Consider the following 24,262-nt stretch of genomic DNA (forward strand, 5'->3'; position numbering starts at 1 on the left):
AGGTTATTGATATTTCTCCTGGTAATCTTGATTCCAGCTTGTGCTTCTTCCAGCCCAGCATCTCTCATGATGTACTCTGCATATAAGTTAAATAAGCAGGGTGACAATATACAGCCTTGACGTACTCCTTTTCCTATTTGGGACCAGTCTGTTGTTCATGTCCAGTTGTTGCTTCCTGACCTGCATATAGGTTTCTCAAGAGGCAGGGCAGGTGGTCTGGTATTCCCATCTCTTTCAGAATTTTCCACAGTTTATTGTGATCCACACAATCAAAGGCTTTGGCATAGTCAATAAAGCAGGAATAGATGTTTTTCTGGAACTCTCTTGCTTTTTCCATGATCCAGCAGAGGTTTGCAATTTGATCTCTGGTTCCTCTGCCTTTTCTAAAACCAGCTTGAACATCAGGAAGTTCACAGTTCATGTATTACTGAAGCCTGGCTTGGAGAATTTTGAGCATTACTTTACTAGCATGTGAGATGAGTGCGATTGTGTGGTGGTTTGAGCCTTCTTTGGCATTGCCTTTCCTTGGGATTGGAATGAAACTGACCTTTTCCAGTCCTGTGGCCACTGCTGAGTTTTCCAAATTTGCTGGCATATTGAGTGCAACACTTTCACAGCATCATCTTTCAGGATTTGAAATAGCTCAACTAGGACTATGTCACTACTCTTTATTAAATAAATGATAAATAGGATAAAGAAAGAATGGCAAAAAGACACTTTTCTCTTGAATACTGCTGACAATTTCAATGTAAATCTGCAAGCTGCTCATTTCTGTGTTCAAAGAGAAGGGCTGGAATAAAAGAACATATTTTTTCAAGCAATTCTCTGCTTTGAGCCCACAGTTTGACAGGCCCCATTGCCACTTTCCAGCAAGGCCAACAACGTGGCCCTCCTCATGCATTTGAGACCTTGTGAGATGACACAATAAAATATACAGCAATTCAAGGGAGAAGGTAACAAGTGCTTTTCACCTCCCTGTTTACCTTGGCTAAGCCAACAACCCTTACCTCTCAACACCTCACCTCCCATGCTGACTGTATTTCCAAAAGCGAGAACATGAAGAATCCAAACTTCCACAGCCTGAGAAATGTGTCTATATATCAGTGACTTTAAATCAAGATACTTAGGACCTTCTGGGATAACTTAATAATTCAAGCCACTTAAAATTCCCTGGTGGCGGGGTTGGGGGGGGCACTTCCCTGGTGGTCCAGTGGTTAAGACTCTACCCTCCCAATGCAAGGGGAGCCCGGGTTCAATCCATGGTTGGGGAACCAGATCCCACCTGCTGCAATTGAGATCCCACATGTGACGACACAGATCCTGTGAGCTGCAACTAAGCCCTGGAGCAGCCAATTTTTTTTTTTTTTAAGTCCCTTGGGTCACATGCACATGTGCACACATGCACACACACACACACACACACACCACAAAATGGGAAGCTCATTAACACCTGGGGCAGCTCATTCAGTTTCCACCTAAATAATGAACACACAGGATTTTTGATTTGTCTTTGTAAGGGTGTGACCTGTGTCAAGTCACCTACACACTAACCCTCAGCTTCTTCATCTATAATCAAAACCATAATGGGCCAGCATGGCTCCCCCACAAGGGGTGGAAGTGATGATTACAGGAAATAATACAAATGGAGTAGAACTCTGAAATATTAGGAGCTTCCCTCTTCCATGCAGACGACTGTCCCAGCACTGTCTTTCATCTGGGGCCACTGGGCATCCAGCCTTCCCCAGTCCCAGAAGAGAGACAGTGCATTTAAATTGAAGACATAGAAAGAGAAAATTGGGCCCCTGATTTTAAGTTTCAAAATAGACTTTTGAATGTAATGAGAAAGACCAAAATTTGACAGCAAACATTTTGGAATTTCAAAAGTCTAGGAATTCCAGCCTGAATAGTAGCTTTAGAACATTACAGTGTAATCTATTCTTCCCCCTCTTCAAACTAGAAATTACCAACGTTTTACTGGAACAGGGCAATTTGAGAGATAGTTGAAAGGAGGAATGATGCCACATTCCCTGTAAGAGGCTCCATGCTCTTCCCCACCTGCAAACTCGGCCAGGTATCCCTACTTACAGAGACAATGAGTCTCTCCTGACAACCTCTGTGCAGACTGCCCCTGTATCTGCTCATCCTAGGTCAGGCTGGGGGACACAGCAAGTCCTCAGTGTTTTCCAGGCACTGACTGGTGTCCTAGAAAAAGGACCTCAAAGTGTTCATGGAGCCAGACATGGAAGGAGGCCCTGGGCTAAGAGATGAGAGGTTAAGACTAAGGCTTCTGTAAGAAGATATAAAATTCAAATGATGTTGATGAGGGCAGATAATAAAAAAGGATTAAACAATTCCATCTCCCAACCTCCACCCTCACCTTCAATACTGTGACTTTCTGCAAGCCCAAGAACTTGGCTTCAACCTCACAGAAGAGTAAAGAGAGATTCTGGACTCTATGGCTGCTATTTATAACCTGGAGATTAGAATAGAAATGAAGTTCAGTGTCAGAAAAAGAGCTACATCCCTTGTAAACCTGGGTTGGTGAGCTACATCACCATGAGCTAAGGGCCTCACATGGTGTCTGGTTGGTGAGCTGTAACCGTGAGCTAAGGGCCTCACATGGTGTCTGGCTGGTGAGCTGTCACCTGAGCTAAGGGCCTCGCACAGTGTCTGGTTGGTGAGCTGTAACTGTGAGCTAAGGGCCTCGCATGGTGTCTGATTGGTAAGCTATGTCACCGTGAGCTAAGGGCCTCGCACGGTGTCTGGTTGGTGAGCTGTCACCTGAGCTAAGGGCCTCACACAGTGTCTGGTTGGTGAGCTATGTCACCCTGAGCTAAGGGCCTCACACAGTGTCTGGTTGGTGAGCAATGTCACCTGAGCTAAGGGCCTTGCACGGTGTCTGGTTGGTGAGCATGTCACCCTGAGCTAAGGGCCTCGCACGGTGTCTGGTTGGTGAGCTATATTACCTGAGTTAAAGGCCTCGTACGGTGTCTGGTGAGCAATGTCACCACGAGCTATGGGCCTCACACAGTGTCTGGTTGGTGAGCTGTCACCGTGAGCTAAGGGCCTGGTATGGTGTCTGGTTGGTGAGCTGTCACCTGAGCTAAGGGCCTCCCTCAGTATCTGATTGGTGAGCTATGTCACCTGAGCTAAGGGCCTTGCACGGTGTCTGATCTGGAACAGCTGTAAACTAAGTAGCAGCTTCCTCCCCGGGATGTTGAACTGACCCTGACCTTCCTGCAAATCTCTACAGTTTAGCTGTCTGTGGTGACAGTGACAAAGGATTTAATCACAGAATTTTTGCCTGGTGGGGAAATTGCTGGGCTGCCTCCTTCAATATAGAATTTGGCACTGAAACCATGGCAGGTTAAGAGACACCCCAGGACACAGCAAAGGAGCAGCAGAAATCGGGTTGGGACGGTCTCTGATTCATAATAGGGTCCCTTCCACTTTCCATGAAGCTTCCCAAAGAGCAAAGGCCTTTGCAGGAGATCATCAGTGATTTAAGTGGCTGAAGATAGAAGGTCAAGAGGCAGTTAATTAATATAAAGAGCCAATTAAGAGGACATTGTCTCAAGGGAATCCTTTACTCTCTGGAGTCTAAGAATGAAAGGCAGTGATATAGTAACTTACTCTAATAATCCCTCAGCTCCCCTTAGGCCCATCCCCTGAAAAATAGTTTTATCTACTTCCTCTGTCAAACATCTCCACTGGCTTCCCAATGTCTGGAGACTAAAGTCCTTCCCTTTGGCATAGCACACAAGGCTGTCCTTGATATGGCTTGAAGGTACTTTCTTAGCTTCATCTCTCACCCTAGCCTTCCAGGCAACCTCCTCTTCAACCCTTTGACATTTTCTGAGCCATACAACACATTGCATTTTACAAATATTATTTCTTAGGTAGTTATTCAAAGTGTCCTTATGCACAGATATTGTGTAACCTTGGTGGCTCAGATGGTAAAGCATCTGTCTGCAATGCAGGAGACCCAGGTTTGATCCCTGGGTTGGGAAGATCCCCTGGAGAAGGAAATGGCAACCTACTCCAGTATTCCTGCCTGGAAAATCCCATGGATGGAGGAGCCTGGTAGGCTACAGTCCATGGGGTCACAAAGAGTCAGACAGGACTGAGCGACTTCACTTCAGGAGGCTCAGTTAGCCGTAGTTTGTTTACTCCGCTGATTTGCCTCTTACTTTACAGCAAGCCCATCACAAATGCATCCCAAAGCTATGTAGGGCCAAACATGTGGTCATCGCTATCTTTTACTAAATCTCAAAATTACACACTCTTAAGTATCACCGTTAATAACAAGATCTGTCACTAAGTGAGTGATCAGTCTTTGCCAGGAGTTCTCCCAAATATTTCATATTCATGGACTATTTGACCCTTACAATGACCTTGGAGGTGGGGGAGATTAACCTAATGTTAAGCTGGAAAAGACTCAGAAAGGGCAAGTCACTTGACCAAAGCTCAAATGGAGTAAATGAAAAATGGAACTGGATCCCAAAGCACATACTTTTGGGCACTGTATTTCAGCCACAAGCACTTACTTGGAAGCATTGGGTGTAACTGGGAGATCAAGGATCACTCTGAGTAGGCTCCATGTAAATGAGATGTGGCTGTGGAGGGAGATGAGACAGAGGCCACTCCTGTATCCATAAAACTGTTGAGAGGGAAGGCAGGTGTTCTCCTGACAGTGGCCATATTAGAATGTCCATTGTTCAGAAGGACTCCACTCATTGGCTTCATTGAGCATTCCATTTGGAATGGCTCTAGTACAATGGAGATGAAAGGGGCAGCTAAGCCTTCTTAATGCATTCTCTTTAGAGCACATGATTAGCATCCTCCAGGCTTGGCTTTCCATCCTGGTTTCACCTCTTTGAATAAGGACCTTATTTGAACGCTGAGCTTTCACATGAGTTTTGGGGAACAACCGGGCTGGTAGGCACTGTCCTTGGTGCTGAAGCCACACAAAGGAGGCTTAGTTCATGGCATCCAAGCGTTTACAGGAACTGGAGAATTTTAGTACAATTTGGTAAGCACAGCACAAAGGAAACATATGCCTCGAACTATACATCAATAGACTGCACCAAATGACTAGTAATCAAATGTAAAGGTGCTTCACTTCACTTACAATCTTACAAACATGAATTAAAAATTGTAATATGATATTAATTCACACTGACCAGATGGCCAAATGAAAAAGGTAGATGAAGCCAAGTGTAAGAGGATGTGAAAGTGTCAGTCACTCAGTCGTGTCTGACTCTTTGTGACCCCATGGACTGCAGCCCACCAGGCTCCTCTGTCCATGGAATTTCCCAGTCAAGAATACTGGAATGGGTTGCCATTCCCTTCTCTGGGGGATCTTCCTGACCCAAGGATCCAACCTGGGTCTCCTGTATTGCAGGCAGACTCTTTATCATCTGAGCCACCAGGAAAGCCCAAATGCTTAACTTCCTTTGCAATCTTACAAACACAAATTAAAAATTGTAATATGATATTAGTTCACACTGACCAGATGGCCAAAATGAAAAAGGCAGATGATGCCAAGTGTAAGAGGATGTGAAATAAATGAAATTTCTTTGTACAGATGGGGTTAGTGTAAATTGATATGACCACTTTGAAAAACTATGTAGCAGTATCTATAAAAACTAAATGTGCACATACCCTATAAAATAGCTATGCTAATCTTAGCAATATATCCAACAGAAATGCATACACATATACATTAAAAGGCATGGATATGAATACTATCATACCTATAATATTTCAATACTGGAAATTATACAAATCTTAGTAGAATGAGTAAATTAAATGGGGTATATTTATATTTTAGACACTAAATGGTAAAATACTACTATAAGCAGGAATATGGATGGATTACATAGTCATGTTTGAACAAAAGAAGCCAAATGAAAAAGAATGTATACTGTGTGATCCTATTTCTATAAAGTTCAAAATAGTCAAAACTAATAACCTATGGTGTCAGAAGTCAGGACAGTATGTTCTTAGCAGTGGTTTTCAGTACCCAAAGGGAATCAGGCAGAGTGTATATGATGCCTGTTTGTTTGATATAGATGCTGGTTAAACTGAATTTCTGAGTTTTGGAAAATCCATTGAGATTATACAAATATGCATTATTTCAATCATTATTTTTACATTTTCTTCCACAATATTAATATATGGCAATATGCCTTTTAACTTTATTTTTTCAAAAGGCTCATGTTTTATCCTGAAAAAAAAAACACACATTCATGTCCATTGAGTTAGTGATGCTATCTAACCATCTCATCCTCTGTCATCCCCTTCTCCTTTTGCCTTCAATCTTTCCCACATCATGGTCTTTCCAGTGAGTCAGCTCTTTGCATCAGGTGGCCAAAGTACTGGACCTTCAGCTTCAGCATCAGTCCTTCCAATGAATATTCAGGATTGATTTCCTTTAGGATGGTTTGATCTCCTTACAATCCAAGGGACTTTCAAGAGTCTTCTCCAGCACCACAATGCCAAAGCATCAATTCTTTGGCACTCAGTCTTCTTTATGGTCCAACTGGGGATTCAATAACAAATAGCTAATGAGGTCATGGCTTCCCCTGTGGCTGAAACAGTAAAGAATCTGCCTGCAATGCTGGAGACCTGAGTTCAATCCCTGGATCAGGAAGATGCCCTGGAGAAGGGTGTGGCAACCCTCAACAGTATTCTTGTCTGGAGAATCCCATGGATTGAGGAGCCTGGTGCGCTACAGTCCATGAGGTTGCAAAGAGTTGGACACAACTAAGTGACTAACACTTTCACACTTTCACTTTCAAAAAGGTTATACCTTCCTCTTAAATTGTCAATATTTTTATATTTACTTTTGTCCCTAGTACAGATGCAGACTTCTATTCATCCTTCAAAACCTAATTTAAACATCTCATTCCCTCAGAAGTCTTTCCTGATCTCGTACTCCCTTATTCCATTCAACAAACTGTCCCTGAGTGCCTACTGCATAGATGTCACCAGCCCAGCTACTAAGTGAGTAAAATGGCCTGTCCTTCCAGTGCTTACATTGTTGAAGCAGGACTCATGTGCATCGCTCTCAAATACAATTTCCAGCTGTCGTAAATGCTATGAATGAACAATGCACAGAGCTTTAAAACAGGGAACATCAGGGCCAGTCTTGGAGGTCAGGGAAGACTTCCTCAGGCAGAGTTAATTAACCTGGTACCATCTGGACCTTCTGTGTTTGCACTCTCTTCACTGCACTGTAATTCATTTTCTATCTGTCTCTACTATCGTCTGTGAGCAACACAAGGTCTGGACTGTGCCTTATTCATGCCTTGATTTCATGTCCGAGGAAACTTGGGTGGCCTCTTATAGGCAGTCAATAGATCTCTCTTGAATTGACTTGTATGATCATCACCATTATTCCTGCTCTCCTTGTGGCTGCCACCATTACTGGAGAAAAATGTAGGAAGCATCTAAGTGAGCACAGACCCTGTGTGATGAACTCTATATTAACCGTAACTTCTTGGCAGCTAAAGGAAGAAAACAGCCATTTGCTGATGATAAAAGAGAAGAGGAAGCTGAGGAACTCTGACTACTTCTCTGGAATGTTCATTTGTTTTCAGCACCTCCTCTCGAGTTCCTTGTAGCACTGGCACAAACTTGCAAGCTTTCTGTGGATGACTATGGGCAAATCCCATATCATGATTGTGTTTTGCAAAAAGCCTGGCTAAAACCCCTGCTTACAAGGAGGACAGCAGACAGAGGTGGCATCCAGACCAGAGCAGAGATCAAATAAACTGTCCTGACATGAAACAAAATCTCCTCTTAAGTACTTTAAATATTAGAGCTGGATTTATATATATATATATATATATATATATATACACATACACACATACCTGAAAGGCCCCTTTCAGAAATCCTCCCCCATCATAAAAGGACAAAGGCACTGACTGAGACCTGGGAAGATCAATTCCAGAACATGAGCAAGCAAAGGGCAAAACCGTGTCTTGGGTCCCAGCTTTGAGGGTTTTATATGCAAGAATCCCCCCACTGTGCCTGGTTATTTTAATATTTTTCCTTGTACTTTGTGACATATTCTGTGCATCTTTTTAAAAAATTGTGTTAAATCATTTAACATGAGATCTACCATCTTAACAAAATTTTAAGTGTACAATACAATACTGTGAACTATAGCCATGATGTTATACAGCTGGTATCTAGAATTTACTTAATCTTGTATAACTGAAACTTTATATCCATTGTACCCAAAATATGAAATTCTAGCTAAGAGAGTACTTTCTAGAGAGGAAAGTTTACAGAGATGGCAAAGTCAGTATTTTCACTGTTTCATTTAATCCTTTCAACATCTTTGCAGACCCACCCTCCCCTGGCCAACTTTCATATGTACCTGACTTGGCTCCTGTGGTTTCTAATTCCATCTGTGCTGATATGAGCAGCCACTACTTACTGATCACCCATGAGCCACACACACCCAGACACTTGACATGCACCACTTCTCATGCTAGGATGGACACTGAAAGGGCATTTACATGTGCCTTGGATATCCTCCGACACATGACAAGATAACCCTGAAACTCACTGACTTAAACAACAGTGTTATTGTCGGCTCCCAATTCCCTGGGTCAGAAATTTGATCAGATCTCAGCTTCCTGACCCTTCATCCAGCCTGGGGGCTCTGAGTCGTGGCTGGGATGTGCAAAATGGCACCTGGCCTGTCCGTCTTAAGGGGCAGTCAGAGTTCAAGTTGGTGCTGGTCTCCATGAGAGAACATTCTGGAAGGTAAGAGTAGAAGCTGCAGACCTCTTAAGGCCCAGGCTTGGAAGATAAAGGACAGTACTTCAGTCACATCCTACTTGTCAAGCCAGGTGAGATGACTGATCCAGGCATAAAGGGAGGAGAAAGAATTTCTGCCTCCATGGGGGAGAGCGAGGTCACCTTGCAAAGGGAGAGATATGTCATTACAGGCATCCTTGGACATGAAATCTACCAGAGTATAATGGTTAGGGCCACGTTCTTTGGAGTCAGACATGTCAGCTCTCCCATTGCTGTGTGTCTATGAACACGTTATTTCTCCTTTCTGAGCCTCGGGTTTTTTTTTTTTTTTTTTTTTTCACCTCTAAAATGAGACTAACAGCAGTCATCTCATAAGATTCCCCAAGGGAATAGATAAAATAATAAATGAAATGAGATTAATACTCAAAAGATTTCCTAAGGGAGCAAAGTAACACATAAAATGAGCTCAACACGAGGCCTATGCAGAGCAAGACTCTATAAACAGTTACTAACGCTAAAGGGACCGTGCAATTTAACATCCAATTTTGGGCAGTTTTGAGAAGGGGGGAGGGGGCTGCTTTGTGTAATCATGTTTTATCAACAGGTATCCACTGAGGTTTATATTTATATAAACCTCCACGTGTATATTCACCTCCAGCTACTATTATCATTCACCTTTCAGAAAGGAGGAAAGCAAACTGAAACTCAAAGAGATGAATAAGCTGACCCAAGTGTGTGTGCTTGCGTGCACGCTCCCTCACACACTCATGGAACTCTTCTCTGTGCCGGGTGTTGAACAAGAGAATACACATCCCTGTCACCACAGAACTTATCTCCAGGGACAGAGATGGGATTACCAAACAAGTAAGTAATCCGTTTGCAGTAATACTGGCATCTATGGAAATGAGTCAGGGTAAAGGGAGAGAAAATGCATCCGTGGCATGGCTTCACCGGAAAGAAACAGACAATCCTGATTCAATGATTAAACCCACATTGGCTCACAGGGCTGTCCGGGTATCCCTTTTCATGAGAGTTTTGCTGGAACACAGCCATACCCTTTTGTTTGCATATCCTCACGGCTGCCTCATGGTGCAACTGCAGTACCAAATACTTGTAACAAGTCACAAGCCTGCAACTCATAACAGATCTCCTATCTTTGGCTTAAACAACACAGAAACATAACAAATGTATACTCATCCCCCCACACACATACACACAGTAAGTGAAGAGTCAGAGGAAAATGACATCATGCCCCGGGCCCCTGCTGTCGTGAGGTTCTCAGGCTCCACCCGTGGCTTTCAGGTTATAGTTTTATCCAAGCTGAAGCCTTTCAGGTTTGCAAAATGGCTACAGTTATTCCACATATTGACATAGCATCAATATCAGAAGGAGGAGAGACATCTCCTAAAACTGCCTCTTTTGGGAGAGAAAAAACAGTCCTTCCCAGAGGCCCCCATGATCCCCAGGCCTCACTGTAGAGGACTGAGTCACATGCCCTTCCCTAAACCAGCCACTGGAAGGGAAGGAGGCTGAATGGACGGATACCCATAGGAGAATCCCTGGGACGAGCAGGAGGACTCCTCTCTCCTAAATCACATTTCGGAGAGGTACACACGTGAAGAACTGGGGGCAACAGAGGAAAGAACTAGACACCTACAACATCTGACATGAAGAGTGATTGCAGCGGGCAAAAGGGTCAAAAATTCCATTACAAAGGGAGTTCAGTGAAGGACTCAGGATATGACATCCGAACACAGACCTGGATGACAAAAAAAAAAAAGCAGGCCTTCAAAAGATTGTATAAAAGAGCTTCTCAGGTACAGGAACTGCTGGTTAAGAGCAGAGCTGGTATTCAGAGCCCCTGTCTGGATTCAAACCAGCATGGTCCTCCCCACTCCAAGCTGCCTATTGAATCTGTCCTTGGTTCTTCACCAGCTGTCACTTATTTCATGGTCTTCCTTAAAGTCTTCAGTCACGTCCTCTGGAGCAGATGTGTCCCCCTGTCTCATTCCACCTGTACTGCCAACGATTCTTGGAACATGGATTAGCTCAGCCTTCTCTTCTCCTATTACGATGTAAGGTCCTAAAGGTCAGTGGCCAATTTTGACTCAGACTCATAGCGACTCTGACAGTATTGAACAGTGTGAGCACACAGCACAGAAACAGAGCAGGACTCTACAGTCCTTCCCTGACCATGTTCTCCACCTGCCTTTTCCCATGGAAAAGCTTTAGCCAAAGAATAAGTTTAATCAGAGACGTGAGAACACGCAGAAGCAAAGAAATACAGTGAAACAGGACAACATAATAACAGTTTCATCAGTAAACAAAGTCAAATTCCTTCTCCAGGGCTGTACCTAATATTCTGAGTCACATCCTGTGAGCTGCCTTGTAGAGACCAAAACCCACACGGGGTAGAAGAAGTTAACTGCATGATGACCAGACCGTAGCCATGACTTAAGCTGCCACAATTCTGAGAATTGGCCTCAAAGAAATGAGAACAAACCAACCCTGACACTGAAAACTAACTGTACTGAGAACAATCAAGATGACGCTGGTCAGACCCACTGCATGACCAATTTCAAGATGACTCAGAGCTGATTGTGCCATTTCTACATGTAGCCTCCTCCTTCTGCCTATAAAACTTCTTGCTTCTTGATTGGTGGTGAAGTGTGGGGGAAGCCAGCCCTTGGACAAGAATCTGTCCTCTCCCCCCTGCCCCCTCCCATTGTTAGCATCCAAAATAAAGCAAATGCTCCTTTCCAGCAACCTGGCCTCCTCACTGGCTTCTGAGCAAATGAGCAACTGGAGCCTACTTTGGTCGTAGCGCTCACGGTCTTGGTGAGTGAACGTGTCTTATATTAGACACAGTATAGATCTACACTGCTATCTGCTTCACTTCCTTGAAGTTGAAGGAGCCCCACAAGAACTTGATTTTCTTGCAAGAGTCTAGGTACTAAATCATCAACAGAGGGATGGATAAAGACGATGTGGCTCGTATATACAATGGAATATTACTCAGCTGTAATAAGGAATGAAATTGGGTCGTGATGTGGATGGGCCTAGAGTCTGGATACAGAGTCACGATAATCAGAAAGAAAAGAGCAAATATCGCATATTAATGCGTATATATGGAATCTAGAAAAATGGTACAGATAAACTTATCTGCAAGGCAGGAAGAGAGACACAGATGCAGAGAATGGACATGTGGGCACAGTGGGGGAAGAAGGGGTGGGATGAGTTGCAGGGTCAGGACTGACGCATATACATTACCACATATAAAACAGAGAGCTAGTGGGAAGCAGCTCGGTGCTCTGTGATGACCTGGACGTGTGGGACGGAGGTAGGAAGGAGGTCCAAGAGGGAAGGGATATATGTACACATAGAGCGGGTTCCCTCAAGTAGGAAAGGGCAACCCACCCCAGGATTCCTGCCTGGAAAATTCCATAGACAGAGGAACCTGGCGGGCTATAGTCCCTGGGGTCACAAAGAGTCAGACACAACTGAGCACGCAGGCATAGCTGATTCAGGTCATGGTACAGCAGAAACTAACACAACATTCTGAAGCAATTATACCGCCATAAAAAGGCACACAGAAGAAAAGATGAAGGAGTGGTATCCACTCAAGCTTCAGTTCCTAGAAGACTCCGACGGGAAAACGCCAAGTCGGAAGAGGAGGCAGGGAAGCCATGCGGTATCCAGCCAGCAAAGGGAGTAGATGCACATGAAGGGCCTCGAAAAGCGTAATAAAATTAGGTCTGATTTTTCCAGCAATACAAAGCCACTGAGGAGCAAACAAAATTGACTGATCACCTATTGTATTTCAGGAACAGTGCAAGCTATTTCACACACGTTTCATCCTCATCAAAGAGACTGCTAAATGAATGTCGTTTCTGTTTCATAGAGGACGAAATTCATTCTCGGCAAGGCGAGGCGGCTGAGGGTCACGTGGTGAGAAAACGACTAATGCCCGAGTCTGTGACCTTTCTTCTCAGCCACACAGTTGACCGGTGCTCTAAGAATCCACTTCGGTAAGAAGAGAGAGAACAGGTATGCTGAAGAGGGGCAGATACAACAAGTGGGGACACCCGTTAGGAGCTGCTGCAATAATCCACAACAGAGAAGATGAAGCCCGGCTCTGGGCATCGTTAGTAGAAATCAATCATACTTGGAAGCTCAGTGGGTGAAGAAAAGGGAGCAGCTGCAGATAATACAAATGCACCCACCTTGGGGAGGTAGGTTACCAGGGAACAGCAGTCTCTCCTGCCCTTGTCCCTGTGACTAAGTCAAAACATGGGCAAAACTGCCCTCGGGATTCTTTGCTCTAACTCTGGGTCTGCATTCTAAGCTTGGACGAGCTTTAGTCACAAGGACGAAATATTATTAGTTTAGCTGTGTTTTAGCTCCAGCTTTCTCTATGAATCATGTGTGCATGAATCATAATCAACACTCTTCATATTTTAGAAGCAAATGCATAATTTTTCTTACCCAAGGAAAAAAATCAATTGCTGTCTAAATATGAATCTAATGTTGTTTCTGCAGCTCTTGAATTTTTTTTCAATTCTGAACCTTCATTTTCTTTGGAAGGGAGGATAGTCAGGAAAGCTAAGGAAAAAGAACAGAAAAAAATGACATGTATTGAGTATCTACCCTGTATTAGACTTTCCGAAGCCACGGTAGATATAAACGGTTCCATTTTATAGATGAAGAACCTAGAGGTTATAAAGCAATGTGTTGGCCCAGCATCACACACCTAGTAAGAAGCAGAAGATTAGGATCCATTTACAGACTGCAGACACCAAGTCCTACACTGCAATGCTTCTGCCCAGCTCACCAGGTCACAGCATGAAGAAAGGACATCAGAGTGACCCCGTGACATGGTTGCTTTGCGAAGCGACATTCAGTGCTCTCCTTAACATGGCTATGACATTTCTTATCTATTGTCAGTTTGTTGCTGTTCAGTAGCTAAGTCGTATCTGACTCTTTACAACCCCATGGACTGGAGCCCACCAGACTCCTTTGTCCATGGGATTCTCCAGGCAAGAATCCTGGCATGGGTTGCCATTTCCTTCTCCAGGGGATCTTCCTGACCCAGAGGTTGAACCTGCATCTCTTGCAATGGCAGGCAGGTTCTTTACCACCGAATGACCAACGAGGCCCAACTATCATCTTAGGACACTGTATGAACAGTTGAGAAGCAAATCATCTCAGGACCTGTTAACTGTGTATGAATTGGAGATACCAATGAAGCCTGGTTCTCTGAGTTCATATGAAATATATGGTTCAAGTAAGGACATTATTACCAAAGAGTGGCTGCCGTCAGCCTGGCCATCTCTCAGCTCCAGGACGTTCCCTGAGCAGCCCCACCACCTGCACTGACCACTCAGGCACAACCTCTGCTCTTCCTCTTGGGACTTTTGTCTCCCAAGTCTAGCTGAAACCAAGCTCCAGGCTTAGCATCCCACCGATACCTCCTCACCACCGGGGAAGCAAAGGTGTCATCTTCATTTTACGGGCGCACTGCTTTACTATGTAGTATCACCACTGTTTTTTAATACAGTGACCTTAGGAATGTCTTACTTATTAAAATGCATTACACTAAATATTAATTATCAAATGCAACAACAATTATAATAGCTATAAATAGCTAGGTATAAGAGTTTTGAAACCTTTTGTGAATTTTCAACAACATTATCTCATCCAGTCTCAGTCTGCTCTGAGCATTAGCTCCACGAAAAAGTTTCTAAATAAATCCACAATGGAATATGACTCAGCCATAAAAAGAGTGAAATAACGCCACTGGCAGCAACATGGATGGAACTAGAGACTGTCATACTGAGTGAAATAAGTCAGAGTAAGACAAATATAGGATACCGTTTATATGTGGGATATAAAAAATGGTACAAAGGAACTTATTTACAAAACATAAATAGGGTCACAGATATAGAAAATAGCATTATGGTTACCAAGGGGGAAAAGAGGGAGGGATAAATTGGGAGATAGGAACTGACATATACACTCTTCTATATATAAAACAGATAAGTAAGAATCTACTAGGGAGCACAGGGAACTCTACTCAATACTCTAGTGACCTGCATGGGAAAAGAATCTAAAAAAAGAGTGGATATATGTATATGTATACCTGATCCACTTTCTGTACAGCAGAAACTAATACAACATTGTAAATCAACTATAAAAGTCACTTCAGTTGTGTCAGATTCTTTGCGACCCTATGGACCTGAAGCCCACCAGGCTCCTCTGTCCATGGGATTCTCCACGCAAGCATACTGAAGTGGGTTGCCATGCCCTTCTCCAGGGGATCTTCCTAACCCAGGGATCAAACCCAGGCATCCCACATTGTGGCCAGATTCTTTACTACCTGAGCCACCAGAGAAGCCCAAATCAACTATACTCAAATAAAAACTAACTTTAAAAAAAAGCCCCCACCTATGTAAAGGTCACAAACTACCCTCTACTCTCAAAATGATTTTTCTAAACCACAGTTCTAGTAGTCCTTTTGTTTAAAAACTGTAAGAGAGACTTCGTATTTGGTTCCCCATTGGAACTGAAGCAAGCTACCCCCGTGTCCAGCTGGAAGGCTAGGATCTGGATTTAGCAGATATTGCAAAACTACAGATGCATTCAGCAGGGCTGTTTCAGCTTTCTACCACCTGCGTCTCCTGGACTTCAGACCACACCATCTGTGATGATCTGCATGCCCTATTGTACTGGGAGGGTTGGGTACCCCACTTTGTAATAATAGTGTCACTAAAGAGGTGGGGCTGGTCTCCTTCCCCTAACATGGGGAGCATTTAACCTAACACATATCTTAGACATGACAATTGGTCACTGGAGAGGGAAATCATGGAACTCAGCAATATCCTTGGTAATAAAATGATGGGAGAACCTATATTCACAAGAAGAGCTCACTGGGCATAATGTAGGAGGCCCAACGTATCTGATTTGGTGAAAAGATCATATTTACATGTACATCTCTTCCATTTCTCTGCAAAACACTCCTGCACTGCATTTTTATGTTATGTGTGTTGTTACTGTGATGGCAATGCAATGCGGAGAAGTGGCTTCCTCCACAGAAATATTTGTTGAAAGGTATTAATTTGAGTTGGAAAGCAGGGATCGAAGTGCCCGTGGGTTTTGCCAGTGACCACCGTGTCCTAAGTACAGCTCTCTGTGAAAAGAACATAGCGATCTGGCCTGTGTGCCCATCCCGTCTGCTCTGTGTGAAATCAAAGACTGAGGCACAGGGGGTTAATCTTGGCTTCAGAAACAATTCTGTGAACACAATGTAGGTTAGAACACAGGAGCACCCCCAGGCTTACTCTGGGCAAGGCTGTCTGTAACATAAACATGCCACGCTGGCACAGGGATAAGGGAAAGGACACTCTTGTATTTTGCTGGTATGAGCAAGTCATAAAATCACAATAGTCTCTAAATACAAACTTGGCAACCTTGTGTCCACCTTGAACAGAAAATCCTTACATAGTAACATCCACACAGGGCTTCCCAGGTGGCTCATTGGTAAGGAATCTGCCTGCCAATGCAGGAGACGCAGATTTGATCCATGGGTTGGGAAGATCCCCAGGAGTACAAAATGGTAACTGGTCCAGCTGCCTGGGAAATCCCATGAACAGAGAAGCCTGGCAGGCTATAGTTCATGGGGTCATGAAGTCAGACACAACTGAGCGACTGAGCACACTTGCAGAACCCACACAGGTAGGCATATTGGATTCAGACAGGACTGGCCATCAGGTAAGATTCGAATGTGACTTTCTTAAGTGTATGTTTTATTTTGTATTGGAAAAGAGCTGATTGACACCGATGTGTTAGTCTGAGGTGTATGGCAAAGTGAGTCAGCTATACGCACACATATATCCATTCTTTTGCAGATGTTTTCCTATACAGAGTACTGCAGAGTATCCTGTGCTATACAGTAGGTCCTTGGTTATCTACAGAACGCGGCTTTTTAAACAGCCTGAGTGGTAGGAACCTGCCTTGGCAATTAAATAAGCTGGTGACATTACTTAAGGGCTATGCAACCTTCAGGAAATCCTTTCATCTTTCTAAGTCTTGGTCCATGGCTCTATATATGAAGAGAAGAACCTATCTCATAGAGCCGGTGGCAGCAACACTTAGTAATGTGTTTCCTAAAGTGTCTGCCCACAGTACGTGCTCATGAGCATGAGTTGCTCCCTCCCTTTGCCTCTGGGACGACTGAGTGCTGAAGACTGACCCTGACAAATGGATGACACATAAGGTAGAATAAGGTCCGAGGCATTAGCCTGTTCTCCAAGCCCCTCACAGTCCAACTTCTATCAACAGCCTCTCAGCTCCTTTAACCCCCAATTCTGAACTCCCACTCTGAGTCAGCTGGTCTGTGATGAGCTGCTATTTCTGATGAGAATGCATTATATTCCTCAGGATGTTAGGAATAAGGGGGAAAGTCATAGCATTTGTGAATGATATTGGTAGAGAAAAAGAGTCTAGGCGTACGAATCAGACAAATGAGCCAAACTCCCGGGTTTGCTACCTCCTAGCTGGACTCAGGGCAAGTGGCTCAAGTGCTTTGAGTCTAGTTTCCTAGACTGTAAAGTAAAGAGAAGACCTAACTTACAGCAGCAGAAGGCGAAAGGAAGACCTACTTCCAGAGGCTCTGGGAGAAAGCAATGCCCAACTGCCAACCACAGGCCAGGCTGACTGGCAGGCGTTTGACCAGTGGTAGCACAGAGACTCTGACAAGAACATCAGTATTCACGAATTTCATGAATCACTGATATTATCATTATTATTCTGAAGAGCAGTGGAATCTGGCAACGTGGTTGGTGTGCTCGTGCTGAATTCACCCATTCTCAGAACATCGTGGTTTGACTAGTTCAAGAATTTACTGGTGCCTCAACTCACTCACCTGTACAAAACACGCTTGAAAGTACAAAAACAGTCACCTTCTTTGTCTGGGAAATCTGCTCATTTTAATTAACCTAAAAGGTTTCCAGCAATTTGTGTTTGTAAAGCACTCTGACATCCTGAGAATAAGAGGTAATTTAAATGCAAAATTTTATTATAACATCTTTTATGATTATTACTCAAGGGACTCTCAAGTAAGGAGCTCCTACAATTCCACACCTCTCATCTCAAGGAGGTGCTGTATCTTCTAGCTGAGGGTAGGACCCTATGGATTTCCCAAGAGTTCTTGGAACTCTACTTACTCAGTAAAAGTGTGGAGTACAGTTGGCATCTATAAAAGACAGTAAGAGAAAGGATATTTTGAGTGCTTTCAAACACCAGCTAAATTCTGATTCTCCCTAAATCTACAAATCAAGTTCAAATCACACTCCTGTTACTGCATCACTGCTTCCTTGTTAAATGGCTTTAGCATGCGGGGAGGGCATCACTCTTATAAAAGATGATAGTATCTTCGGCCTAAGGGACTAGAGGACAGAATTCAGGACAATTTCAGCCTCTGCAGATACCTAGAAATGAAAGAAACAAAGAAAGGAACCACACATTCTGTAGACATTCTGTCCTAATCTCTGGCTGCCCCCAAACCACGCATGTGTGGGGCAGACCCCAAGCCTCCGGACTAAGGTTAAAACTTTAAAAGAGGTTGACATATTACCAGGTGCATTTTCTGTATAGATTGAAATGTTCACTTGGCTTTCCTCTTCTAACTTATTAATGTGATTAATTACACTAGTAGAGATGTCTCAGCAGATAAAGAATCTGCCTGCAATGCAGGAGACACAGGAGATGCGGGTTCAATCCCTGGGTCAGCAAGATCCCCTGGAGGAGGAAATGGCAACCCACTCCAGTATTCTTGCCTGGGAAATCCCATGGACAGAGGACCCTGGAGGGCTACAGTCCATGGGGTCGCAAAAGAGTTGGACATGGCTTAGACACTAAGCACAACAAGACGATTTTCTAATGTCGAATCAAAGTTCTTAGAATAAACTCAACTGAGTCATGAAAAAACAAATAAATAACTGAACTCCGATTTGAGCTGCTGTCCCAAAGTCAGAAGATGCCATTGGAGTTCAACCAAGCTAATTTCACTCTAAACAAACAAACCAACAAACAACAACCATCACATCAGCAAGAACGTTAACAAAACACACTCATTGGAAGAATATTATGGACTATAGCACAATGTTCACAATATCCAAGACAGAGTCCAAAAGGGTTCAGCGTGAGAAGAAATATAAAATCGTGACCCATTCTTAAAAGACAATCAATGGAGACTGACCTCAAGAGGATCCAGATGTTAGAATTAGCAGTTATTAACTCTGCTCAATGACATAACAGAAAATATGCTCAGAACTAATAAAAATTAGCTACAAAGCTTGCATATCCCTTAGACTTCAAAAGGAAAAATAATAAGCAAAGACTCCTATATGACTGGAAAGTTTTTATCTCACAAAGATAACAGTTTCAGGAAAGTTTCCATTTTTTCCGTGGGGGTGGAAAACAAAGTATTTGAATAAGCCAGCTATGAGAACTTTTGTACAATCATTAATCACTTAATTAATTATTCAGAATATTATTGAAAAGATACTAGGCTTCAGGCAGAGCTCTAGAATTGACCTCAACAAGCTACCAGCTTTCTTGGGCCTGCTATTAAATATTCATCATACGTGATCATCACTTTGTGTGAGATAATTAGCTTACACTATATAATTGACCATCGAAACTATTGTATCTGGGTCTTCTTAAATCTTATTTCATGCACATGGCACCCCACTCCAGTACTGTTGCCTGGAAAATCCCACAGACGGAGGAGCCTGGTAGGCTGTAGTCCATGGGGTCGCTAAGAGTTGGACAGGACTGAGTGACTTCACTTTCACTTTTCACTTTCCCGCATTAGAGAAGGAAATGGCAACCCACTCCAGTGTTCTTGCCTGGAGAATCCCAGGGACGGGGGAGCCTGGTGGGCCACCGCCTATGGGGTCGCACAGAGTCAGACATGACTAAAGCGACTTAGCAGCAGCAGCAGCAGTCCTCACGGTCTCCCCAAAAGTCTTCATTTATTGTACTAGGTATTGCTCTCCCTGTACTGTGTGTGTGTGTGTGTGCGTGGGTGTGTATGTATACGAATATGTATGTATATATATATAGAGAGAGAGAGAGTTTTAGTCCCTCAGTCATGTCCAACTCTTGGCAACCCCATGGACTGTAGCCCACCAGGTTCCTCTGTCCATGGAATTCTCCAGGCAAGAATACTGGAGTGGGTTGCCATTTCCTTCTCCAGGATACTGTGTGTGTGTGTGTGTGTGTGTGGATATAGAGAGACAGAGAGAAAGAATAAGGCAATTGTGAATTTTGATAAGTAGTATGAAGACAATAAATAAAAGAGAAGAAAGTGTGCCAAGAGTAAAAATGGGTGATTTGCTTCCTTCTATGAGTCTGTGATATGGTATTTATACTTTCCCTTGGCAATTAGGAATCCTTAAAGACAGCAACATAGCATTCACTGTCCTAAATGACAGCCCATCCTCATCTCATACCTATTTAATATGAAACTGTGGCTCATAATATGCATTGAGATTTTATTTCAAATCTTCTTCTCACTCAGCAATAAAAAAGCCAGCCCTGTGAACACGGAGGACCAGGCTTAGACGCCTGGCAAATGGTGCTAAGTCATTTCAGTTCAGTTCAGTCGCTCAGTCATATCCGACTCTGCGACCCCATGAATTGCAGCATGCCAGGCTTCCCTGTCCATCACCAACTCGCAGAGTTCACTCAGACTCACTTCCATAGAGTCAGTGATGCCATCCAACCATCTCATCCTCTGTCGTCCCCTTCTCCTCCTGCCCCCAATCCCTCCCAGCATCAGAGTCTTTTCCAATGAGTCAACTCTTTGCATGAGGTGGCCAAAGTACTGGAGTTTCAGCTTTAGCATCATTCCTTCCAAAGAAATCCCAGGGCTGATCTCCTTCAGAATGGACTGGTAAGTCACTTCAGTCCTGTCCAACTCTTGGCAACCCCATGGACTGTAGCCTGCTAGGTTACTCTGTCCATGGGGATTCTCCAGGCAAGGGTCCTGGAGTGGACTGTCATGCCCTCGTCTAAGGGATCTTCCGACCCAGGGATTGGACCTGAGTCTCTTGCCGCTCCTGCACTAACAGGTGGGTTGTTTACCACTAGTGCCACCTGGGAAGCCCTAAAGGTATACAGTGCTAAGTCGCTCAGTCGTGTCCAACTCTGTGACCCTGTGGACTGCAGCCTGCCAGGCTCCTCTGTCCATGGGGATTCTCCACACAAGAATACTGGAGTGGGTTGCCATGCCCTCCTCCAAGGGATCTTCCTGACCCAGGGATCAAACCCACATCTCTTACGTCTCCTGCATTGGCAGACAAGTCCTTACCTACTGAGCTACTAGTAGGCCTAAGGAAATACAGATCCTGCTGCTTAATGAAATGTAGCCATGATTCAAGCCAAGCTTGCAGTGGGCTGCATTTCACTCATCAGCATTTTATGTCTTTTAATGGGATGCTTTTTTTCCCCCTCTAATGACCATGGAGACTTTGTGAGTGGAGCAGGAGAGGCCACTGTGCAAGTAGGTTAACAGAGACAGATGTGAATTCTGTTTGATAATTGGTACCTGAAAAAACAAGTGTGCCATCACATGAGCTTGACTTAGGACATCTCTCACCAGACCATTAGCCTTTATAAAACACAGATCTCAATTAACTTTCAAGGAAATTAGATTATTTCCTGTCAATTTGAAGGATTTCATTTATCCAGGGGGAGCTTTACCAGGCAAAGGTTCCAGCATTTGTGTCCACGGAAATCTCTGTGGAGGGCTGCAAAAAGATGGCACCCTTTCAGATTACAAACTACTGTCACAAATTAAAACTCACTGTCACACGAGTTGTCATTCCATCATGGCCCTGTGTGGTCACCATAAGGGAAATCCACAGCACACAGAACCATAAAAGAGGCTTGAGGGTTAGGTTCAGTTCAGTTCAGTCACTCAGTCGTGTCCAACTCTTTGTGACCCCATGGACTGCAGCACGCTAGGCTTCCCTTTCCTTCACCAACTCCTGGAGCTTGCTCAAACTCATGTCCATTGAGTCAGTGATGCCATCCAACCATCTCATCTTCTGTTGTCCCCTTCTTCTCCTGCCTTCAGTTTTTCCCAGCACCAGGGTCTTTTCTACTGAGTCAGTTCTTCGCATCAGGTGGTAACTAATCACAAATGTTGCCATGGTGAGTCAGCTAAGGCTTGATGATCACAAATCCCATTCTCTCTTCACTACACGGCATAATCCAAATGCACAGTCTCATGTTCAATCCAAAAGGAAACGCTTCACACTAACCCACATAACATTAGAGGAAGACTTAATCTAGGGAGAGGGAGTGTTTTGAGCTTCCCTGTGACAGGAGATCATCAAGGGATCCTCCAGATTCTGTGGACGGGGTGCCACAAAGTGACCAAAAAGGAGCTGACTTGTCTTGGTTCAAGCTCTGCATGTGCCAGGGACTCTCCTAGGTGCTTCATCACTGCTCCGTGTTGTTCTTTAGTTGCTAAGTCATGTCTGACTTTTTGCGATCCCATGAACTGCAGCACACCAGGCTCCCCTATCCTTCACTATCTCCTGGAGTTTGCTCACACTCATGTCTATTGAGTCAGTGATGCCATCCAACCATCTCATCCTCTGTCAGCCCCTTCTCCTCCTATCCTCAATCTTTCCTAGCATCAGGGTCTTTTCCAATGAGTCAGCTCTTCACATCAGGTGGCCCAAGTACTGGAGCTTCAACATCAGTCCCGCAAATGAATATTCAGGGTTGATCTCCTTCAGGACAGACTGGTTTGATCTTCGTGCAACCCAAGGGACTCTCAAGAGTCTTCTCCAGCACCATAATTCAAAGGCATCAGTTCTTCGGTGCTCAGTCTTCTTTATGGTCCTACTCTCACACCTGTATATGACTACTGGAAAAACCATAGCTTTGATTATATGGACCACTGCTCCCTAATTCAATCCTAACTCCTGCCCAGGTATGCATTATTGTGCCCCAGCTGCCTCCCAAGGAATGGCATGGACCACACAGCACATCAATCATAGGGAAGGAAGGACAGCTTCTGAAACTATCTGTGCATTTATTATGTGCTGTGTGCCAGACACCTTTCTAGGGCTGCCGAAATCAGAGTGATGATGACGAACTTGCTCCTGACTTCAAGGAGCTTAGAGTCTACTGGGGTGGGAGGAGAAGTGACAGGCTGTGTGCAAGTCAAAGAAAAGCACTGACGGTTGTTGTAAAAGTTTATTATAGAGACTTCCCTGGTGGTCCATTGGCTAAGATGCTGCACTTCCTATGCAGGGAGCCCAGGTTTGATCCCTAGTCAGGGAATGAAGATCTCAGATGGTATGGCAAAAAAAAAAAAAGAGAGAGAGAGAGAAAACCAAACTAGATCATCAATGGCCTTGTGAGCCAAAATGCAGGAGGTCTGGATTTATCCATCTGCCACAGTGAGCCATTTAGCTGGAAGAATTATACTTTTTTTTTTTTAACTTAGAAGAAAGATTATCTGGCATCAATAGGAAAGAATGTTAAAGGATAGCACATGGGATTAAAAAATAAATTAAAAAGAAAAGGACAGCACAGGAAAGGAGGGAGATCAAGTACAGGGAAAGAAGGAGACCAGGTAAGTCCTTTAGTAAGGGAAGCAAAAAATGGTGCAAAACTGAAACCACATTATACACGAAGGAAGATGGAGACAGGGCTGTCAGCAAACTCAACAGGTAAGTATTGCAAGACTTGACTAGATTAACTCAAGCTGGAGAAGGAAAAAGATGAAATCAAAAGAGCCCTGCTACACAAATAAGATTGGGTGGGTGAGTATGTACACATATGAACCTTCAATGAACAGAAATGATCCTTATTGACTCCCATCGTGGTCGTCAGGACAACGTGATGGGGATCTTTAGTCGCCAGCACTCAGCAGAGACCCTGGAACTGCAGGCTTGAGCTCCGCCTCTCTGTAGCTCTACGTGGGCTATTTACCTTTTGTCACACAGCCGCAAGCCCACCGCTTTATGTTCTTTGATTCAGAGTTTAGGTCTCTGCAAACCACATTACCAGTCACACTAGTAGGCTGACTTCCTCTTAGCTGCTGCTAATGGAGGTACCAGAGGGAGAACAAGAAGCAACAAAAAGGGACAATGAACTTCTTTCATCTTTTCAGACCCTCCTATGCAGCACTAGCAACAGAGCACAGCTCCACTTCAGACATCACTTCTGTTTGGCACTCCCAGCATCAGCTTTTCAAAGCTGCAACCAACAAAAATGGACTGCGCCTCCCTGTCAGTCAAAATATCACCTGCAGAGAGTCCTCCCCAGAGGACCGTGCGATAGCTTTGCAGCAGCCCCTTAGAGGTCTGAGCGTGGACTACAGGAAGCTCCACCTAGAGATCAGAGCTATTACGTTCTGGGAACACAAATTCCTCCTTTTAGTTCCTCAGCCCGAGCAATC

The sequence above is a fragment of the Bison bison genome, unplaced genomic scaffold, assembly GCF_000754665.1.
Source record: "Bison bison bison isolate TAMUID 2011002044 unplaced genomic scaffold, Bison_UMD1.0 scf7180017864036, whole genome shotgun sequence".
Taxonomy (NCBI): domain Eukaryota; kingdom Metazoa; phylum Chordata; class Mammalia; order Artiodactyla; family Bovidae; genus Bison; species Bison bison.